This window comes from Saccopteryx leptura, chromosome 12 (genome assembly GCF_036850995.1).
Source record: "Saccopteryx leptura isolate mSacLep1 chromosome 12, mSacLep1_pri_phased_curated, whole genome shotgun sequence".
Lineage (NCBI taxonomy): Eukaryota > Metazoa > Chordata > Mammalia > Chiroptera > Emballonuridae > Saccopteryx > Saccopteryx leptura.
Window position 1 is genome coordinate 58,041,099 of NC_089514.1, and position 23,209 is coordinate 58,064,307.

The 23,209-nt window shown below is 37.2% G+C and overlaps 2 pseudogenes; one reads left to right on the top strand and one right to left on the bottom strand.

The window, feature by feature from the left end:
• Positions 1-11,699, top strand: part of LOC136383893 (titin-like) — an 82,252-nt pseudogene extending 70,553 nt beyond the window's left edge.
• Positions 11,700-21,189: 9,490 nt separating this feature from the next.
• On the bottom strand, positions 21,190-22,244 carry LOC136384144 (protein XRP2 pseudogene; annotated as a pseudogene).
• Positions 22,245-23,209: the final 965 nt, after the last annotated feature.

Here is a 23,209-nt window from a genome sequence, read left to right on the forward strand (position 1 = left end):
TTCAGATGTTCCTGGTCCAGTATGAAACTTAAAAATGACAGAAACATTTGATGGTGAAGTAGGCTTCACTTGGGAAGAACCATTTACTGATGGGGGAAGCAAAATCATAGGTTATGTTGTTGAAAGACGTGACATCAAGAGGAAGACATGGGTGCTGGCTACTGACCATGCAGACAGTTGTGAGTTTACTGTTACTGGACTACAAAAAGGAAGACTTGAGTATCTGTTTCGTGTGAGTGCAAGAAACAGAGTTGGCACTGGTGAACCAGTGGAAACTGGCAATCCTGCAGAAGCAAAGAGCAAATATGGTAAAAACTTATAAAATAAATTGCAGACTTGTTAATCTTTGCTTTTATCCCTGATATAACCCAAAGCCCATGTTATGTTCTCTGATGAAATCCAGATGTTCAGGCTCTCCTTTGAATGTGACCATCACTGATGTGAATAAATTTGGTGTCTCACTGACATGGTAACCACCAGAGTATGATGGAAGTGCTGAGTATGATGGAGGTGCTGAGATCACAAACTACGTCATTGAATTAAAAGATAAAACTTCTATCAGATGGAACACTGCTATGAAAATAAGAGCTGAAGACCTATCAGCAACTGTCACTGATGCAGTGGGAGGACAAGAGTATAGTTTCCGAGTCAGAGCCCAAAAGTGTATTGGAGTTGGAAAACCAAGTGCAGCCATACCCTTCGTCAAAGTTAGTGATCCAATTGGTAAGCCCATCTAAAAAAAAAAAAAGGAAATAACTCCTTCATGAAATCCCAAAATTAAGCCTATCAATTTAAAAAATCAACATAAAGTTAATGAACAGATAGAACATCAGAAAAATTTGAAAATCACAAAAAGGTAAACTGTGCTTCTTAGTTTTATTTAATGAATTCAGTAAACTGTTATCTTAATGGGAATGATAGAAATGATTACAACATTCTTAATAATTTGTCACTGAATTAAATGGTATGCTCCAACTTTTCCATTGCAGAAAGACTAAGGCCTTCTGTGAATTTAAATTCCTCAAGTTAGACTCAGTCATCAGATCAACTCACATGGGAGCCTCCTCTGAAAGATGGAGGAAGCCCGATCCTGGGCTACATAATAAAGTAATGTGAAGAAGCAAAGGATAACTGGATCCATTGCAATATGAGACTGGTCCCTGAACTCACCTACAACGTAGGACATTTGCATCTAAAAACAACATTCAGAGTATGATCATGGACTTAAATGTATATGTTTTTTACAAATATTGATTCATAATTTTAGGTTACTGGCTTACAAAAAGGAAATAAATATTTGTATCGTGTATCTGCAGAAAATGAAGCTGGTGCTTCAGATCCATCTGAAATTCTTGGTCCTCTAACTGCTGATGATACTTTTGGTAAATGGATATATATTTTTTGTACATTTGGAAACAGCATATAACTACTTTGTAATATGAATGACTTAAATATAGTACTGGGAATTCATTATTTTTTCTTCTTGGTAGTTGAACCAACAATGGATTTGAGTGCATTAAAAGATGGTCTAGAAATTATTGTCCCAAATCCTATCAAGATCCTGGTTTCAGCCTGACCAGGTGATGGCACAGTGGATAGAGCATTGGACTGGGATGCAGAAGACCCAGGTTCAAGAACCTGAGGTTGCCATCTTGAGCGCGGTCTCATCTGGCTTGATCAGAAGGTTCACCAGCTTGGACTCAAGGTTGCTGGCTCAAGCAAGGGGTTACTTGGTTTGATGAAGGCCCATAGTCAAGGCACATATGAGAAAGAAATCAATGAACAACTAAAGTGTCAAAACAAAAAATTGATGACTGAGGCTTTTTATCTCTCTCCATTCCTGTCTGTCTGTCCCTATCTATCCCTCTCTCTGACTCTCTGTCCCTATTAAAAAAAGATCCTGGTTCCAAGTACAGGCTATCTAAGGCCAACTGCAACCTGGTCTCTAGGAGATAAAGTACTAGACGAAGGAGATCGTGTGAAAATGAAAACCTTATCAGCCTATGTTGAATTCATCATTTCTCCAAGTGAACGTCCAGACAGGGGCATTTATTCCCTGAAACTGAAAAATCTTGTGAAGGCAATTTCTGGGGAAATTGATGTCAGTGTGATTAGTAAGGAATTAAACTTTTATTATCTAAAGAGACTTGACAGAATTAGCAAATATTGGTTTAAACTATTTATGATATCGACTTCTGACTGTATTTATTCAGCTTGTCAAGTGCACCCTAAGAACTGAAGCTTGGTGACATAACCAAAGACTCAGTACATTTGACCTGGGAACCACCAGATGATGATGGAGGAAGTCCACTAACTAGATATGTTGTTGAAAAGTGAGAAGTCAGTCAGAAACATGGACCAAAGTGAGTTTTTAGTAGTGATGCACACTAACTTCAGAAGAGAGAATGGGAATGGGGAAATCCCAGAATTCTGGGATGCCATCAAAATTTTTATGTCTTACTTTTACCCTGCTAAAAATGCTTTTTTAAAATGCATTGATGCTAATGCTTCCTAAGGTAGTTCAACCAAGATTTTATATAATTGTCTCATTTTGTGGCCTTATCAAATTTTCAACTAAGTTTATTTAAAAAAATAAGAAAAAGTAAAACAAAAACAAAAAACACCTTAACTACTTACTTAGTACCTGATAGGTACCCACTATGCCCTTATTATGTTGTAAGCCATTCTAAGAATAGTAAGTACTTTACTCCCTGATGGTCATATCTTCTTCTCAGTCTACTAGATTACCCTAGTTCAGCGGTTCTCAACCTGTGGGTCACGACCCCAGTGGGGTTGCCAAAAGCCATCGGAAAATACATAATGCATATCAAGTATTTACATTCCAAATCATAACTGTAGCAAAATTACAGTTATGAAGTAGCCACCAAAATTATTTTTTGGTTTGGGTCACCGCAACATGAGGAACTGTATTGCGGGGTCACGACATTAGAAAGGTTGAGAACCACTGCCCTAGTTGGTCTAATCTTCCAATTTTTTCTCCTCTTCTACTTTTGCCTTGATTTAAAATCATATTTCTGGTAACCAAGCTGGCAGAAAAAAATCAACACTTTATTTTCCACCTTCTTAGTGTATACAAACTGAAACAGCTTCACCTTATATTAAAGGTAAAAAATTTAGCATCCCACTTTGCAATGTTTCCCTAATATGAAATAAATAATCTTTAGCATTGAAAACAGCTTCCATTTGTATCCCTGCTCATGGTAAAAAAAATTTTTTTTGACTTAGGCAAAGCATTTTTGGGAAACAACTAATTAACTGTATTTCTTTATCCCAGGTTATGGACTTTGTGACTGACTTAGAATTCTCAGTTTCTTTTCTTGTTCAAGGAAAAGAATATTTATTTAAAATCTGTGCTCATATCAAGTGTGTTCTTGGAGAAGCTGCATATGTTGATGAACCTATAAATACGTCAGCTCCTGCAAGTGAGTACACTTCTGAAGACTTCTCACTAGCCTCTTGTCACCTGTTTTAGCTTCTATATTTGGGGTTGAAATTATGGGGTAAAGGCACAGGTTGGCAATATGACAATTTTATAGATGACCTATCTAAGACTGACTCTCTTTGAAATGTTATAGTGGTACCTGACCCACTAGAGAACATTAAATGGGAGATCCAACAGCCAAGAGCATCTTCCTAATATGGGATCCACCTAAATATGATGGTGGTTCACGAATCAAAGGATATTTAGTTGAAAAATGTCCGCATGGTTCTGATTGATGGGTTGCCTGTGGAGAACCAGTTCCAAAAACAAAGTATGTTTTAAATTATTTGGCATAAGAGTAAATGTTTACTCTTACTAAAATGAGATTTCTCAATAAAAAGAAATATTGAAAAATAACTAAATAAATAAAATGAACTTTCTTTTGGGAAAATCTAAATATTAATATATTTTCCACTGAGTACCCCCTGTGGTGCCTAATTTTAAAAAGTGCTGCTGCTGAACCTACGCCCTACTCAAGGTTTTCTTTAGTTACAATACTGAAGCAATCCAGAATTGACTTAAAGAATACTGTTAGATTAGGAATATGCATTTTGGAAATATTATGAACACTATAATAGTGGAACAAATTATGTGCATTTTAGTGAAATATCCTATTTTGTTTTCTGAAAGAATGGAAGTAACAGGTTTTGAAGAAGGCAATGGTATGCCTACTTCGTCAAGGCCTTGAACAGGCTAGGTGCTAGCAAACCCAGGAAACCCTCAGATGAAATCCAGGCTGTGGACATGCAGGGTATTTTTGTTTTTGTTTCTTTGTTTGTTTTAGAAACCTGACCTGTGACTTTACTTCTGCTTGAACTTGCTAATATCATAAATAATCTTTTTCTAATTCAGAGACTCCAGAAATTTTTCTCGACGTGAAGCTCTTTGCTGGCCTCACTGTAAAAGCTGGAACTAAGGTTGAACTTCCTGCCATGGTCACTAGAAAACCTGAACCTCAGATAAGTTGGATAAAGGCTGATATACTCCTGAAGCCAGACAAAAAAAATCACCATTGAAAATATTCCTAGGAAATTCACAGTGACTATTGTTGATAGTTTGAGAAGCGACACTGGTACATACATCATCAAAGCTGTGAATGTCTGTGGTTGGGTCACCACTGTGCTGGAAGTGAATGTCCTAGGTAGGGAGGCTTTCATTTTAAAAAATTGGCAAACTTGGCCCTGGCCGGTTGGCTCAGCGGTAGAGCTTCGGCCTGGCGTGCGGGGGACCCAGGTTCGATTCCCGGCCAGGGCACATAGGAGAAGCGCCCATTTGCTTCTCCACCCCCCTCCTCTCTTTCTCTTTCTTCCCCTCCCGCAGCCAAGGCTCCATTGGAGCAAAGATGGCCCCGGGCGCTGGGGATGGCTCCTTGGCCTCTGCCCCAGGCGCTAGAGTGGCTCTGGTCGCGGCAGAGCGACACCCCAGAGGGGCAGAGCATCGCCCCCTGGTGCGCAGAGCGTCGCCCCTGGTGGGTGTGCCGGGTGGATCCCGGTCAGGCGCATGCAGGAGTCTGTCTGACTGTCTCTCCCCATCTCCAGCTTCAGAAAAATACAAAAAAAAAAAAATTGGCAAACTTGTTGCAGCTACCTTTTAAAATTAAACATCTTTTAAATGTTTTTTTTTTTTATCTTTCTCCCTATATAATGCCATTCACAGATAAGCCTGGACCACCAGCTGCTTTTGACATCACAGATGTGACCGAGTCATGTCTTCTGACATGGAACCCCCCCATGAGATGATAGTGGATCTAAAGTCACAAACTATGTTGTGGAGAAAAAAGTGACAGACAGTGAAGTGTGGCACAAGCTGTCATCTACTGTCAAGGATACAAGCTTCAAGGCAACCAAATTAATACCCAATGAAGAATACATCTTCAGAGTTGCTGCAGAAAACATGTACGTTGTTGGCGAGCCAGCTCAAGCCGGTCCAATAACAGCCAAATTTCAGTTTGGTAAGTTTCTCATTAATTAGTTGGGGGGGGGGAGGTAAAAAGGATGCTTATCTCATACTTGGATTTAAGTGTCATATTTATATATAGGACATATTATTATCCTGTCTATAGATCCACCTAGACCTCCAACTTGCCTAGAATCTTCTGATACCACTAAAGATGCAGTGACCCTCACATGGTGCAAGCCAGATGGTGATGGTGGCAGCCCAATCACTGATACTGGGTTGAAAGATTAGATCCTGATACTGATAAATGGGTTTAGTTCAATAAAATGCCAGTAAAGGATACAACATACAAGTATGCCCAAAATCTCTATCAATTTTCATTCTTTAGTATTTCTTTTTATTATACATGATTATATATTACTAAAAAATTTTTATTTTTTTTTACTATTTCCCATTAGCACATATTTTTTTATTATTTTTTATTATTAAGTGAGAGGCAGGGAGGCAGAGAGACAAACTCCCACATGTGTCCCAACTGGGATCCACCAAACAAGCCTACTAGGGAGCAATGTTCTGTCCATCTGGGGCCGCTGCTCCATTACTTGGCAACCAAGCTATTTTACTGCCTGACACAAGGCCATGGTGCCATGCTCAGCACCAGGGCCAACTGGCTTGAATGAGCCATGGCTACAGGAGGGGAGATAGAAAGAAGGGGAAGGTATGGAGGAAAAAGATGTCACTTCTGTGTGCCCTGAGAATCAAAGCCAGGACCTCTACAACCACATAATTTAAAAAATGATATAAGTTCCAACCAAGGCCACAGTTCATAATTTACTAAAAAATACTAACTTTATGGAAGTTTCTAAGTGTTTGGTCTTCTAGTATATTAAGATAATAATCATTATTACAGTATTTTAATTAGGTTCTACATTTTAGCTATGACTCAATTGTGTGACAGTTGAAAAGCTACTTTAAATTTATATTAGAATATTTTCAGTAAAATTTCCAAATAAGTTTTTTACAATTTAAATAAAATAGCCTCTTCTGTGTAAAACAGAGGCTTCCACTTCTTATCATGGCATTCAGCTAGCACTTTGTTTCTATTTCAGAGTGAAAGGTCTCACCAATAAAAAAAAAAATTAGATTCCATGGGTTGGCTGAAAATCTTGCTGGACCTGGAAAACCAAGTAGATCAACTGAACCAATCTTAATAAAGGATCCCATTGGTATTATTTATATATTTCTTGTTATTCCTTTTGAAACTTATGTAACCTTATTTTTGACAAACCTGAATAATTTTGTTTGATTGGCTTACAGATCCTCCATGGCCCACTGGAAAACCAACTGTGAAAGATGTAGGAAAAACATCATTAACATTGAATTGGACAAAGCCAGAACACAATGGAGGGGCAAAGATGGAGTCTTATGTCATTAAAATGCTAAAGACTGGAACAGATGAGTGGGTTTGAGTGGCTAAAGGAGTTCCCACCACTCAGCATTTGCTCCCAGGGCTCACGGAAAGGCAGAAATACTCATTCCTAGTTAGAGCTGTGAACAAGGCTGGGGAAAGTGAATCCAGTGACCCTGTGCTTTGTTGAGAGAAGCTATGTAAGTGATTCCTGATGTTTAGGAATATAAATTCTTCTACAGTATATCTGAGGACTACAATATGAGAAAATATGAAAAACTCATTACTAGATTATTTCATCTTTGCCATATGATTTCTTTATGATTACTAGAAAATTTAGTAAAAACTGAATATTGGGCAATAAATCATTAAATCTGTTTTTTTATTCTTCTTCAGATCCTCCATCACCACCTCGCTGGCTTGAAGTTACTAATATCACAAAAAGTAAAGCAGACCTAAAGTGGAAAGTTCCTGAGAAAGATGGGGGACACCCCATCACCAGCTACATCATGGAAAAGAGAGACATGAGGCGAAAAGGCTGGCAAACAGTAGACACCACTGTCAAAGACACCAAGTGCACAGTAACCCCACTGACAGAGGGTGCTTAATCTGTGTTCCGAGTTGCTGCATAAAATGCCATAGGACAAAGTGACTACTGTGAAATTGAGGACTCTGTACTGGCCAAAGCCACCTTTAGTATGCTCTCTAAATCCTTATGACTCCCCATTTGTAGTGGATTATCACTGTTCCCTCTGGTTTTTCTAACCACTGAATATTTTGTTTTCAGCCACCCCTGGACCACCTTATGCTCTGACAGTTGTTGATGTAACAAAACAACATGTTGACCTGAAGTGGGCACCACCTAAAAATGATTCTGGAGGACCAATACAAAGGTAGACTTTTTAATTAATGCATAAGGAATAACTTACAAACAGCTGAAAATTCTTAACTTTGTTTTTTTTCTATTAATGCTAATGAAATGCTCTGTTATTTCAACAGATATATTATTGAGAAGAAAGAAAAGTTAGGTATCCATTGGGCGGAAACTGGAAAGACCTCAGGACCTGACTGGAACTTCAGAGTAACTGACATCATTGAAGGCACAGAAGTCCAGTTTCAGATTCGGGCAGAAAATGAAGCTGGAGTTGGTTACCCAAGTGAACCCCCAGAAATCCTGTTCATTGAAGATCTGACAAGTAAGTAGTGCTGACTATGCATAGAATATTGTCTGGAGCACTGTTTCTCAACTGCTGGGATGCAGACCAGAGCCATTTCATCAGAAATTTTGTGCCGGTCCATGAAAGAGTTAACCACCCTGATGTAGTATGAGGATTATAAACCCAATAATCTTAGTTGAACTTGCTAATGCTCAGGATGATTTCTACCTTAGCAGTCCTTGAACTAAGTTTCCTATTTTCACCAGTCTCCAAGTGTAAAAAGGTTGAAAATCACTAGACTAGAGCATAATGATTAGATAGTTGTGGATGAGAACGTTTCACTCTTTTTCTAGGTCTTCGTTCACCTCCCCTTTACCTGCATGTGACTGATGCTGGAAGAAAACACATTGCCATTGCTTGGAAGCCTCCAGAGAAAAATGGCGGAAGCCCTATTATAGAATACCATGTTGAAATATGTCCAGTAGGCACTGAGAAATGGATGCGAGTTAATTCTCGCCCCATAAAATATTTGATATTCAAGGTTGAAGAAGGTGTTGTTCCTGACAAGCAGTATGTCCTGAGAGAAAGAGCTTTCAATGCTGTGGGTTTCACTGAGCCATCTGAAATCTCTAAAAATGTGGTTGCCAAAGACCCAGACTGTAAGAACACAGTTTCTTTTATAATTAATAGAACAAGCTTACCAGTGCATTGCATTTGGACATACTCTTTCATCTTCTTTTGCATTATGTCTTACAGGTAAGCCAACAATTGATCTGGAGACTCATGACATTGTTGTTATTGAAGGTGAAAAATTAAGCATCCCTGTTCCCTTCAGAGCTGTCCCAGTTCCAACCATTAGTTGGCATAAAGATGGCAAAGAAGTTAAAGGAAGTGATAGATTAATGATGAAGAGTGATCACATCTCTGCACTTCTTGAAGTTCCCAAGAATGTCTGTGCAGAAGCTGGAGTTTATACCATTACATTGAAAAATAATCTTGGTTTAGCAACAGCCTCAGTCAATGTCAAAGTCATAGGTCAGTATTTTTTGATAAAACACCAAACATTCTTCACATGTTGAGAAAGTCAGTTAATTTTGCAATTAAAGTATAAATGTTTTCATGAGTTGGCCATTTGTAAACTAAATGTCCTTTCAGATGATTTCTTCCAATGAGAACCAAAACAATTGTAAAGAGGCAATATAGCATACCCTAAGAAAGTTAAAATAACCAATATTCCTTTATTAATTGTATTTACATTTCATTCACAGTGTTCTTGCCAGAAGTAGTAACATTTTCTGTCCCTTTCTCCCACACAGACTGATCATGTTTGGAAATTTGGGGACCATTTTTTCATGGAACAAAGATTTAGGGGCAGCTACTTGAATTTAGTAGTTGGGGGCCAAGGATACTAAATGGCCTGCAGTGTAGGAACACTACTCCCACCCAAAATAAATAAAATAGTCAAAATTCTCTTAGAGAAAAAAATATACTAGTAGTGTGCTGACTTTTCAAATTACAATAGTAATTAAAAATTTTATTTCTAATAGGTCTACCTGGACCATGCAAAGATACCAAAGCAAGTGAGGTGACCAAGAGTTCCTGTAAATTAACCTGGGAACCTCCAGAATATGATGGTGGAAGCCCAATTCTACATTATGTCCTGGAACGCAGAGAAGCTGGGAGGAGGACATATATACCAGTCAAGTCTGGTAGGAATAAACTGGCCTGGACTGTAAAAGATCTCATGCCAAATGGTGAATACTTTTTCCGGGTTAAAGCTGTCAACAAGATTGGTGGAGGTGAATATATTGAACTGAAAAATTCAGTCATTGCTCAAGATGCAAAGTGTAAGTTTGGGCATAAATGTAGTATAGCCAGGAATTAATGTGCAATTTATTTTAAGAAGATGGACTACTCTATATTAACCATTTTTCTCTTGCTCTTTAGAAACCCCGATCCACCTGTAGATGTTGAAGTTAATAATCCTACAGCTGAGGCAATGACTATTACATGAAAGCCACCTTTGTATGATGGAGGGAGCAAGATAATGGGTTACATGATAAGAGAAGATTGCTAAGGGTGAAGAGGTGGAAGAGATGCAATGAACACCTGGTACCAGTTCTGACCTACACAGCAAAAGGACTTGAAGAAGGAAAAGAACACCAATTCCATGTGTGAGTGAAAAATGCTGCTGGCATTGGTGAACCTTCTAGGGCCACTCCTCCAACCAAAGCTGTAGATCCCATTGATAAGTTTTGTTTAATGGAGTTTGTATTTCCCCAGAATAAAATAAATGAGGATAATGTTTTAGCAGATATTTTTATCAGGATTGAAAATGATTACTGTTTTTAATCATTACAGATGCTCCTAAAGTCATTATGAGAACAAACCTGGAAGTAAAATGAGGTGATGAAATAGTACTTGACACAACAGTTTCTGGGTTGCCTTACCCAACTATTACATGGCTAAAGGATGAAAGCATTATCACACCAGAAGAAATTAAAAAGCGAGTAGCACCCACAGTTAGGAAGAAGAGGGTGAAGTTCAGGAAGAAGAACCATTTGTCATGACTCTGACAGAGCATATTAGTATCAACAATAGTAAAAAAAGAGAATCTCAGCTACGTGTCTGAGATTCTCTTTGACCTGACCATGGCCTATATATGATCAAAGCTGAAAATGACTGTGGTACTGCAAAAGTTCCTTGTACTGTCAGTGTGTGGGGTAAGTACTTACAACTCCCCTTATCAATGGAAGACAATCTAAGAATTTAAGTAAGACAAAAATAAACTTTTGGGTGGCAGTTAAAAGAAGTGGAAAATAGTTTCAGCAAGGTATGCTCAGTCCCATTTCTTTCCTCCTGGCTGTGTCAAAGAAATCAACCCAACTTGTTACTGATTAGCTAATGTGATACAAAGATAGACAGACATGGGAAAAATAAAATTTTATGTAAAAGAACATACTAACATTTATATTTTCTGTTGCAACTGTTTTTTGGCACAACGTTTTAATCATGGCTCTCTTTTGAAATATTAGATACACCATGACCACCAATCAACTTTGTATTTGAAGATGTTAGAAAGAACTCAGTTCTATGCAAATGGGAACACCTTTTGATGATGGAGGCAGTGAAATTATAAACTACACTTTGGAAAAGAACAATAAAACAAAACCTGACTCAGAATGGATTATTATCACTTCAACACTCAGACATTGCAAATATTCAGTGACAAAATTGATAGAAGGAAAAGAATACCTCTTCTGTGTAAGAGCTGAAAATAGGGTTGGGGATGGACCACCTTGTGTATCAAAACCACTTATAGCTAAAGATCCACTTGGTAGGTTTCTTTAGCATCTAAATTTTGCTTTTTATCATTGCATTTGTATATACATTGTCACAGCTTGTGAATTTGAATTTTTATTCTGTACTAGGCAATTAATTCAAATATCCCTTTTTTAAAGAATCAGAACCACCTAATGCACCTGAGAAGCCCATTGTGGAAGACGTTACCAGCAACAATGTGCTAGTGACATGGAATGAAGCAGAGGATAACAGAAGTCCCATCTTGGGTTACTGGCTTGAAAAATGTGAAGTTAATAGTACACATTGGTCTAGTGTCAACAGAAACCTGAATTCTTTGAAGACCAATGTCAAAGGCCTATTAGAAAGACTCACATATGTCTTCAGAGTATGTGCCGAAATTGCAGCTGGACCTGGAAAGTTCAGTCCCCCTTAAGATCCTAAAATAGCATGTGACCCAATCTGTAAGTAATTCCTTAAGAAGAATGTGGGGCACAGCATGGTGATCATAAACAACAGTACTCTCTTATATACTTAAAAGTTATTAAGACAGCAAATCTTAAATATCATCACTACAAAAAGAGCAATTGTGTAAAGGGATGGAGGTGCTAACTAATCTTATTACTGTAATTATTTCACAATATATCATGTTGTACACCCTAAACCTACATATATGTCAATAGTTAATATGTTATATAATACATCAGTTATATTTCAACAAAGCTGGAAGAACCAAACAAAATATGAGCAAGGACAATGGATATATAATGAGGTTATAATGTAAACTTTTAAATGTCTGTATATATAATTTAAAAGTTTCACAAAACAGTACTTACTCCATATTACATGCAATGCACTGTGGTGAAAAAAGTGGGATCAGTAAGCTACTTCAAAGGACAATGAAGCGCAGAAATACTCATAAGATAGGGTACTACAATGAATATGGTAGGTACACTTTTCATTACTTAATGGTAACCACCCTTGAAAAAACCACCACAAAAACACTTGACTTAAAATAGGTAGCAACAGAGGAAAGAAGTATGGAATACAAACAAACAAAAACAAATGATAGAAAAACAAAAGAGAAGAATCAAACAAGATACAAAACTAACAGAAAGCAATTTATAAAATGGCAATAGGGAACCCACAAGTGTCAATAATTACACTGAATGTAAATGGATTAAACTTACCAATAAAAAGACACAGAGTAGCAGAATGGATTAAAAAAGAAAATCCAACTGTATGCTGCCTACAAGAAACACATCTTAGCAACAAGGATAAAAACAAATTCAAAGTGAAAGGCTGGAAAACAATACTCCAAGCAAACAACACCCAAAAAAAAGCAGGTGTAGCAATACTCATATCTAATAATGCTGACTACAAGACAGAAAAAGTACTCAGAGACAAAAATGGTCATTTCATAATGATTAAGGGGACACTGAATCAAGAAGACATAACAATTCTTAATATATATGCACCAAACCAAGGAGCACCAAAATATATAAGACAGCTACTTATTGACCTTAAAACAAAAACTGACAAAAATACAATTATACTTGGAGACCTCAATACACCACTGACGACTCTCGATTGGTCATCCAAACAGAGAATCAATAAAGATATAGTGGTCTTAAACGAAATACTAGAACAACTGGATATGATAGACATCTACAGGACACTTCATCCCAAAGCGACAGAATATACATTTTTCTCTAGTGTACATGGATCATTCTCAAGAATTGACCATATGTTAGGCCACAAAGACAATATCAGCAAATTTAGAAAAATTGAAATTGTACCAAGCATATTCTCTGATCATAAAGCCTTGAAACTAGAATTCAAGTGTAAAAAAGAGGGGGAAAAGCCCACAAAATTGTGGAAACTAAACAACATACTTCTAAAAAATGAATGGGTCAAAGAAGAAATAAGTGCAGAGATCAAAGGATATATACAGACAAATGAAAATGACAATACGACATATCAGAATCTCTGGGATGCAGCAAAAGCAGTAATAAGAGGAAAGTTTATATCACTTCAGGCCTATATGAACAAACAAGAGAGAGCCCAAGTAAACCACTTAACTTCACACCTTAAGGAACTAGAAAAAGAAGAACAAACACAACCCAAAACCAGCTGAAGAAAGGAGATAATAAAAATCAGAGCAGAAATAAACAAAATAGAGAACAGAAAAACTATAGAAAAAATCAATAAAACAAGGAGCTGGTTCTTTGAAAAGATCAACAAAATTGACAAACCCTTGGCAAGACTCACCAAGGAAAAAAGGCACAGGACTCAAATAAATAAAATCCAAAATGAAAGAGGAGAGATCACCACGGACACCATAGATATACAAAGAATTATTGTAGAATACTATGAAAAACTATATGCCACCAAATACAAAAATCTAGAAGAAATGGATAAATTCCTAGAACAATACAACCTTCCTAAACTGAGTCAAGAAGAAGCAGAAAGCCTAAACAGACCAATCAGCAGGGAGGAAATAGAAAAAACTATTAGAAACCTCCCCAAAAATAAAATTCCAGGCCCAGATGGTTATATTAGTGAATTCTATCAAACATTCAAAGAAGACTTGGTTCCTATTCTACTCAAAGTCTTCCAAAAAATGGAAGAAGAAGCAATACTTCCAAACACATTTTATGAGGCCAACATAACCCTCATACCAAAACCTGGCAAGGATGGCACAAAGAAAGACAACTACAGACCAATATCTCTAATAAATACAGATGCTAAAATACTAAACAAAATACTGGCAAATCGAATACAACAACATATTAAAAAAGTAAAACATCATGATCAAGTGGGATTCATCCCAGAATCTCAAGGATGATTCAACATACGTAAAACGGTTAACATAATACACCATATCAACAAAACAAAAAACAAAAACCACATGATCTTATCAATAGATGCAGAAAAGACTTTCGATAAAATACAACACAATTTTATGTTTAAGACTCTCAACAAAATGGGTATAGAAGGAAAATATCTCAACATGATAAAGGCCATATGCCGGGGTCCAGCCCCGGGGGGGAATCCAGGGGTCCCACAGGAGGAGACGGCGTCGGCGAAAATCGAGTGAGAGAGCCGAATTCTTTATTCTCTGGTTAGCATTTACTGCCAGGCATCTCCCTCAATGGCTGGTCTAACATTACTTTTTATGCACACACACTAAGTTACAATCACATGGTATTTTGAATACATTATTGTTTTAGTTTCACTATGGTTACATATTTTTAGATAACAGTTAATTCATATCTATAAACTACAAATCAGGTGGTAAGTTATTCAAAGTACAGTTATACAATAACTTGAATAGTAATAACAATATTGGTACAAAATTCTAAAAGATTAGTACTAATTCATAACTCTATATTACTGTTGTTGTGAGTCAAGGGCGCAGAAAGAGATAGCAGACAAAATCATCAAGGGCTAGCAAAAGGACCACCGCTTGCTCAGGCAAATGGCCTTGAGTTCATGTAGTGTCCTAATTCTTTTCTCACAAGACTACAAAAGGCTTGCTATTAAGAAACTGACATAGTATAAAGAGTAATTTTTACTTAGAGATACATAGAGTGCACCTGCAAGATAGCTAGTAGCAACATAATATCAGAAGGCATTAGTTGCTATTGCTGCTATGAATCCCACCACATTCCTCTCCTTATTCTTGGAAAATACAAAAATCTCATGAGAATGTTTTACTGAGAAAAGCCCAGTGACTGTCTTCAGTGACAAAACAAGTCTTTTAACAAGACATTCTTTACTAGCCAGCTGCACTCCTATCCAAGGCCACGCAACAGGCCACTCCGCTACAATTTACCTAAGATTCTAATGTCTAGTTAAACTTTATTCATTTATTATATTTATACACTAGTTAAGTTCTAACTTTATTCTTTCTAACATGATTAATAAGAAGAAATTCTCCTACAAACTTAACCCTTTATGAGGGATATCATGGCCAGCCTCTTATGTTTATGAGCCCAGTTCAAGGGGCTTACAGGCTTTTCTGTGCAACTTACACCTTCTGTCTCATTTCCAAAGAAATTACTACAAATCTACAGGGAAAGCATGGTACTATTATCCCTGTGCCACAATAATAGCACACACCCAGAAAAGGGGGGATATAAGGCCAAATTAATTCAAAAGGTCAAAGGGGGAAGTATCATTGTGCCTTTCCTTTGCGGTGACTTTGTCACCCCACAGCCATTGGTCTTCACTGCAGTGACTTTGTCACCCCACAGCCATTGGTCTTCTCTGCTGTGACTTTGTCAATCAGCAGTTTTTGATCTTCTTCTGCTGTGACCTTGTCAGCCAGCAGTTGTGGGTCTTCTTCTGCTGTGACCTTGTCAGCCAGCAGTTGTTGATCGGCTCCCAACACAACATCATATTAAATGGCATAAAACTTAGGACTTTCCACCTTAAATCAGGAACAAGACAGGGTTGTCCACTCTCTCCACTCTTATTTAACGTGGTGCTAGAAGTTCTGGCCAGAGCAATCAGACAAGACAAAGAAATAAAAGGCATCCATATTGGAAAAGAAGAAGTAAAGGTATCACTTTTTGCTGATGATATGATCCTATACATCGAAAACCCGAAGGACTCCACAAAAAGATTACTAGAAACAATAAACCAATACAGTAAGGTCGCAGGATACAAAATTAACATACAAAAGTCCATAGCCTTTCTATATGCCAACAATGAAATATTAGAAAACGAACTCAAAAAAATAATCCCCTTCACGATTGCAACCAAAAAAAATAAAATACCTAGGAATAAACATAACAAAGAATGTAAAGGACCTATATAATGAAAACTACAAGGCATTGTTAAGAGAAATTGGAAAAGACACAATGAGATGGAAAAATATTGCTTGTTCTTGGATAGGAAGAATAAATATAATTAAAATGGCCATATTACCCAAAGCAATATATAAATTTAATGCAATTCCCATCAAAATTCCTATGACATTTTTTAAAGAAATGGAACAAAAAATCATCAGATTTATATGGAACTATAAAAAACCCCGAATAGCCAAAGCAATCCTAAAGAAAAAGAATGAAGCTGGGGGCATTACAATACCTGACTTTAAACTATATTATAGGGCCACGATAATCAAAACAGCATGGTATTGGCAGAAAAGTAGACACTCAGACCAATGGAACAGAATAGAAAGCCCAGAAATAAAACCACATATATATGGTCAAATAATCTTTGATAAAGGGGCCAACAACACACAATGGAGAAAAGAAAGCCTCTTCAACAAATGGTGTTGGGAAAACTGGAAAGCCACATGCAAAAGAATGAAACTCGACTACAGCCTGTCCCTGTCTACTAAAATTAATTCAAAATGGATCAAAGACCTAAATATAAGACCTGAAACAATAAAGTATATAGAAGAAGACATAGATACTAAACTCATGGACCTGGGTTTTAAAGAACATTTTATGAACCTGACTCCAATGGCAAGAGAAGTGAAGGCAAAAATTAATGAATGGGACTACATCAGACTAAGAAGTTTTTGCTCAGCAAGAGAAACTGATATCAAAATAAACAGACAGCCAACTAAATGGGAAATGATATTTTCAAACAACAGCTCAGATAAGGGCCTAATATCCAAAATTTACAAAGAACTCATAAAACTCAACAACAAACAAACAAACAATCCAGTAAAAAAATGGGAAGAGGACATGAACAGACACTTCTCCCAGGAAGAAATACAAATGGCCAACAGATATATGAAAAGATGCTCAGCTTCATTAGTTATTAGAGAAATGAAAATCAAAACTACAATGAGATACCACCTCACCCCTGTTAGATTAGCTATTATCAACAAGACAGGTAATAGCAAATGTTGGAGAGGCTGCGGAGAAAAGGGAACTCTCATCCACTGTTGGTGGAACTGTAAAGTAGTACAACCATTATGGAGGAAAGTATGGTGGTTCCTCAAAAAACTGCAAATAGAACTACCTTATGACCCAGCAATCCCTCTACTGGGTATATACCCCAAAACCTCAGAAACATTGATACGTAAAGACACACGTAGCCCCATGTTCATTGCAGCACTGTTCACAGTGGCCAAGACATGGAAACAACCAAAAAGCCCTTCAATAGAAGACTGGATAAAGAAGACGTGGCACATATACACTATGGAATACTACTCAGCCATAAGAAATGATGACATCAGATCATTTACAGCAAAATGGTGGGATCTTGATAACATTATACGGAGTGAAATAAGTAAATCAGAAAAAAACAAGAACTACATGATTCCATACATTGGTGGAACATAAAAACAAGACTAAGAGACATGAACAAGTGTGTGGTGGTTACCAGGGGTGGGGGGAGGGAGGACGCAGGAGGGAGGGAGGGAGAGAGTTAGGGGGAGGGGGAGGGGCACAGAGAAAACTAGATAGAGGGTGATGGAGGACAATCTGTCTCTGGGAGAGGGGTATGCAACATAATTTAATGACAAGATAACCTGGACATGTTTTCTTTGATTATATGTACCCTGATTTATTAATGTCATCCCATTAACATTAATAAAAATTTATTTTAAAAAAAAAGAGACAAAAAAAAGTAAGCTACTGCATATTTCACAACTATCAGTGAGTTTTGATTTGTATATCTTCATTCATTCTAGCTCCACCGGGACCACCTGTTCCAAGAGTCGCTGACACAAGCTCCACAACTATTGAACTAGAATGGGAACCTCCAGTTTTCAATGGTGGTGGGGAAATTATTGGCTAGTTTGTCGATAAGCAGTGGTTGGCACAAATGAATGGTCACACCGCACAGAGAAGATGATCAAGGTCCTTAAGTACACTGTCAAAGAAATCCGAGAGGGTGCTGACGATAAACTTCGAGTGAGTGCTATCAATGATTCAGGTGAAGGGCCACCTGGGGAAACACAACCTGTTACTGTGGCTAAACCCCAAGGTGCTTAAAAGTTGTTTGATAAAGATTATGGCTATTTTCCCTGTATGGGTTTTTTTTTTTATCTTTCTTGGGCTAATGTATGACCATTCTTTTTCTTTTTTTTAAAGAACTGGGGGTTTTATTTAAATATGGGGGGTGGGAAGAGGGAAAGGTAGCTAGCTGCTCCTGGGCTGAGATGGGGAGCCCCAGATTCCAGATTCTTTTTTTTTTTTTTTTTGGTGTTAAGCCATTTTCCTTTTAATGACATTTATTATAAATCTGATTTTATAAACACTAGATAAATTACATACAAAAGCTATACATAAATATACAGAAACAAAAACAGTACTAAAACTTAAGCAGTACTTTCAACATAAGAGAAATAAACTAATATAATGCTTATACATGTAAAACTTAAAAATTACTAATTATTTATAAATTCAAAAGCAATTCAGAAATGAAATGTAGTATATTATAACTACTATCAAAGTTTTAGAATTATAGAAACAACAGCACTACTTATTTTTTAAAAATATTTTCAAACATTTGGAAGACTAATGCTATCTTTAAAAACAAATCGACCTTGGGCAAAAGCTCTTATTTAACTGAAAAAATATATATATATACATATATATATATATATATATATGTATATATATATATTACAGAGAGTCAGAGAGAGGGATAGACAGGGACAGACAGACAGGAATGGAGAGATGAGAAGCATCAATCATTAGTTTTTTGTTGCACGTTGTAACACCTTAATTGTTCATTGATTGCTTTCTCATATGTGCCTTGACCACGGGCCTTCAGCAGACCGAGTAACCCCTTGCTCGAGCCAGCAAGCTTGGGCTCAAGCTGGTGAGCTTTTTGCTCAAACCAGATGAGCCCTCGCTCAAGCTGGTGACCTCGGGGTCTTGAACCTGGGTTTTCCGCATCCCAGTCTGATGCTCTATCCACTGTGCCACAGCCTGGTCAGGCAAAGTGTATATGTGCCACATCTTCTAGATGCTAAATTTAGTGGAAATTTTAAATTAACATCTCTCTTATATGTTATATACCTGAGTTTTTTGCCAAAATACCATGGATAAAATAAAGAACTCAATTTACAGCTTTGCATAGCATTGTATTATTTTTTGGGGAAAACAAAAAGTACTGTAATTAAGTGTGAATAATGTAGTTTAATAATGTAATCATGACTAAAAGGAACATGTTTAGTTTAGCTTAACTATGGGGGAAATTTAAAAACTTTTTTATTTTTTGACTTTAGAGAGAGACAAGGGGGAGAGAGAGGCAGAAACATTAATTTGTTTCTGTATGTGTGTGCCCTGACCAGGAATCGAACCTGCAACCTTTGTATAACAGGATGATGCTCTAACTAAGCAAGCTATCTTGTCCAGGGCAACTATGGGAAAAATTAATAATCTATGACTATTACTTGTGATGCTTATTTGTAAATTATGACCAAAATTATATTAAACCTGTCACCAATTTTTATTTGAATCTTATGAAACTATATGATTTAAAGGAGAGGTTGATTAGTATATATAGACTGCTCTATTAAAGACTGAAATGATGCAGTGCTAATGGTTAGCACAAGGCTAGGCACAGGGTAAGTGGCAAATATTACTAATTTAAAATGAAAAGTCCTTTAATATATTATTTCTGGACATCACACAATTTGATGTATTATTTATAAATTAATATGAAAATAACCAAAAAACAGTTTAAACACAAAATTATATTTTTAGTAGCAATCATCAGAGAATTTTTTTATAAGTGGCTAGTCTTAGTTTTATCAAAATAGAAGTAAAATTAAGGTTCTTTGTAAAAAATAGACTGCATGCAATGTAGGTGGCAGGTTTAGTCACTTCACACAAGAACAGCCTCTCAACATCTTCTGAACTGATAACTTCAGAGTACAACAAGCCTCTTAAACACAATTTTCCCTGGTGACTGAATCAGTGCAATTAGGGGCTGGGTCCAAGAATTGGACTTTTAAGCAAGTATGTGTCCCCTGCCTCCTGGTAAATTATTATGGTAGACTAATTTGGAAAACAATACTTGAAAGAAATCAAAATAATTTTATCATGCTTGAACATTACCTGAAATGAGTGGCATATCTAATGAAAGTCAAATTTACCTACCTTTTAAATCTGCATACCTTATTATTATGCCTAAGTATGTCTTACCTAAATATAACAAGGTTTTGTTCTGATTCTCTTAACATCCCTCAGGAGCTGATAAAACAGTAATCACCTTTTTGAAAACTGCAGGTGATTTGGCTTCTAGTGTTGCATATACTTTCTCTTATCAGAAAACAGAACAGTCATTTAGCAGTTGTATTCAAAAATTAAACAGGGTAAAAGTTATTCAAATAATTATATTACAAACAGAGTCTATCATCATCAGTTAGTAGACTTACTTGAAAACCAATTATCAAACACCTATTAATTTAAAAATTCAGTTTATGAAGTATTATTATGTCAAGTCCATGTACGAAATCTCATTTGCCATATAATACAACTAGAAAGCAATTCTTTGACTGGATATGTGTACATGAAAAAAATGCACATAGGTTCATTCTAACTGATAAACTAGTAACAAATCCATCTAAATTAAAAAAATAAGGGAATGTACTCTCAAACAAATAGAATGGAGCACTGAAGAAAGTTTAAATTATCAGAGATTTGAAAGAATGTTTAATTAGGATTAAAATTATAAACTGTTAGCTACTTCTATTTTCTAATGACTGTATTATATGCAGAGAATCAAAACTGCAAGCTTATTGAAGTGGGTTAAATAGTTTTTAAGCTAATTAAAACTGCTTAATTTAAAATGAACTATTTTTGAACCTCAAATAAATGATGCAGTATTCAACAATTTACTGAAGTATTTTAAGTATTTAAAATTTTAAGCCTTAGTAAAAGCTATTTCTAATACAGAAATTGAAAAAATGGTTTAATACCAAGTCCCTGCTTCCACAATGCACTTCACATTCTCATCTGTATATCAGCAAAATTGTAGAAGTTTTCTATTTCTTTTGATGCTGCATCTTGGTTTTCTGATATATATGTCTTGATCCTCTTGAATATGTCATTGACAAGAATTCTGCATGCTTCTACAATACCGTAACCTCTATTAAACTCCAATGCAATAACAGGACCTCTGTTCACATAATGAATGGATTCAGGTGCTCTTCCTTGAAAAAAACCTTTTAGTGTCCTCAGGTTTCATTGGCATTTCCCTTGTCTGAACCAGGAGAAAGCCCTCTTTAACCAGCTCAACTAGTCTCCTGGCATTTGCAGTAGTATAATCACTAGCAAATGATACCACTAAGCATGACTCATCACTGTACTTCCATCTGTGACCTTGGGTTACAGAAACAATACTACAATACTTTTAGTGGATTCTGTGGAAATATGGATAGTTTTTAATTCTTTGGTAATAGGTGGAAGAACGTGGTGGCAAATAACAGCATTTTCTGGAAGAATGCCCCAGTTGTGTTCTCCTGGCACAGGTGTAAAGTCATGGATGTTACTCCAGTTATTATTGAAGACATTTAGCCCTGCTTCTTTGAACCACAAAGCTAATTCAGGGTAGTACCACTGAAAACAGGCAAACTTGATATTTGTGGAAGACTCAATAAGGGGTTGAGTAGCACAGAACAAAAAAAAATTCCATCTTTCTACAGTCTCGCACATGAAACTGTTGACAGGCTATCACGGAACGGCAATCTCTGCAATTCTGAAAAAACATGCTGCCTTTCACAGGTCCCAGAAAAATGATGCAGTTAATACAGTAATCAACTATAATTGTAGCAGAGTGATAAAAAATATAAACATTACATTTCTCACAGTCTTGAATGAGAAATTGTTGTCCTGCAACCTTCCCAGGTAAGCAACCCACTGTTTCATTCTTCAGTCCACTGAACATGTAGTTTTTCAGATCAATCTTCCTGCACTGGTCCCAGCTGTACTGCTTCAATCTGTCTCTGTCCTGGCACTGAGTCTTTACCATTCTGTCTTCTGGAGAAACAGCAGCCCATTTTCCCGGACTGTGTGTTTCCCAACCACTACTCTTTGCCAGCCCGCTGGTTCAGCTGTTTCCTGTAGTGTGATGTGAACCCTGGGTGCCTGGATACTGCGGCTCTCCGGATACCACCTCCCAGAGCCTCTCAGCAGCTCTCAGCCTCAGTTCGCCCACGAGGCCTAACACCCCTTCTCTTTTTTCCCACTCATTTGCCCTGATGACCCGCCCAGATGCCAGATTCTTTTGTTTTGTTTTGGTTTTATTTTGTTTTTTACAGAAACAGAGAGAGAGTTGGAGAGAGGGATAGATAGGGACAGACAGGAATGGAGAGATGAGAGGCATCAATCATTAGTTTTTTGTTGTGACACCTTAGTTGTTCATTGAGTGCTTTCTCATATGTGCCTTGACCGGGGGCTACAGCAGACTGAGTAACCCCTTGCTCAAGCCAGCGACCTTGGGTCCAAACTGGTGAACTTTGCTCAAACCAGATGAGCCCGTGCTCAAGCCAGTGACCTTGGGGTCTCAAACCTGGGTCCTCCACATCCCAGTCCAATGCTCTATCCACTGTGCCACTGCTTGGTCAGGCCAGATGCCAGATTCTTGATCCTCCACAGTAATCCCCTTTCTCCTACATCTCTGGGCTCTGAGCTTCCCACTGCTCCCCTCAACCACCACCACCTTCCCAATCCCTAGTCTTTCAAGGTTTAATAGGACCTCTATCAGAGGTGAGCTGTTTTTATACCTGATACAGTTAACTGATCTATACTGGTTTTATTTAATTTTTGGAGAAAAGGATTAATCTAGCAAATTCAGTTGGGGTGGAAGTGGGTTAAATTTCTCCATTGTCTAAAAGACTTGGGGTTGGAAAAATAAGATAGTTAGGTCCTAGCTACTCAAGGTTCCTACCCAACCCCGACCCCAACCCCCTGGCCTCTTGCTCAAACCCCATTGTATCACCCTGGCTTGGAACCTCTCTGCCAG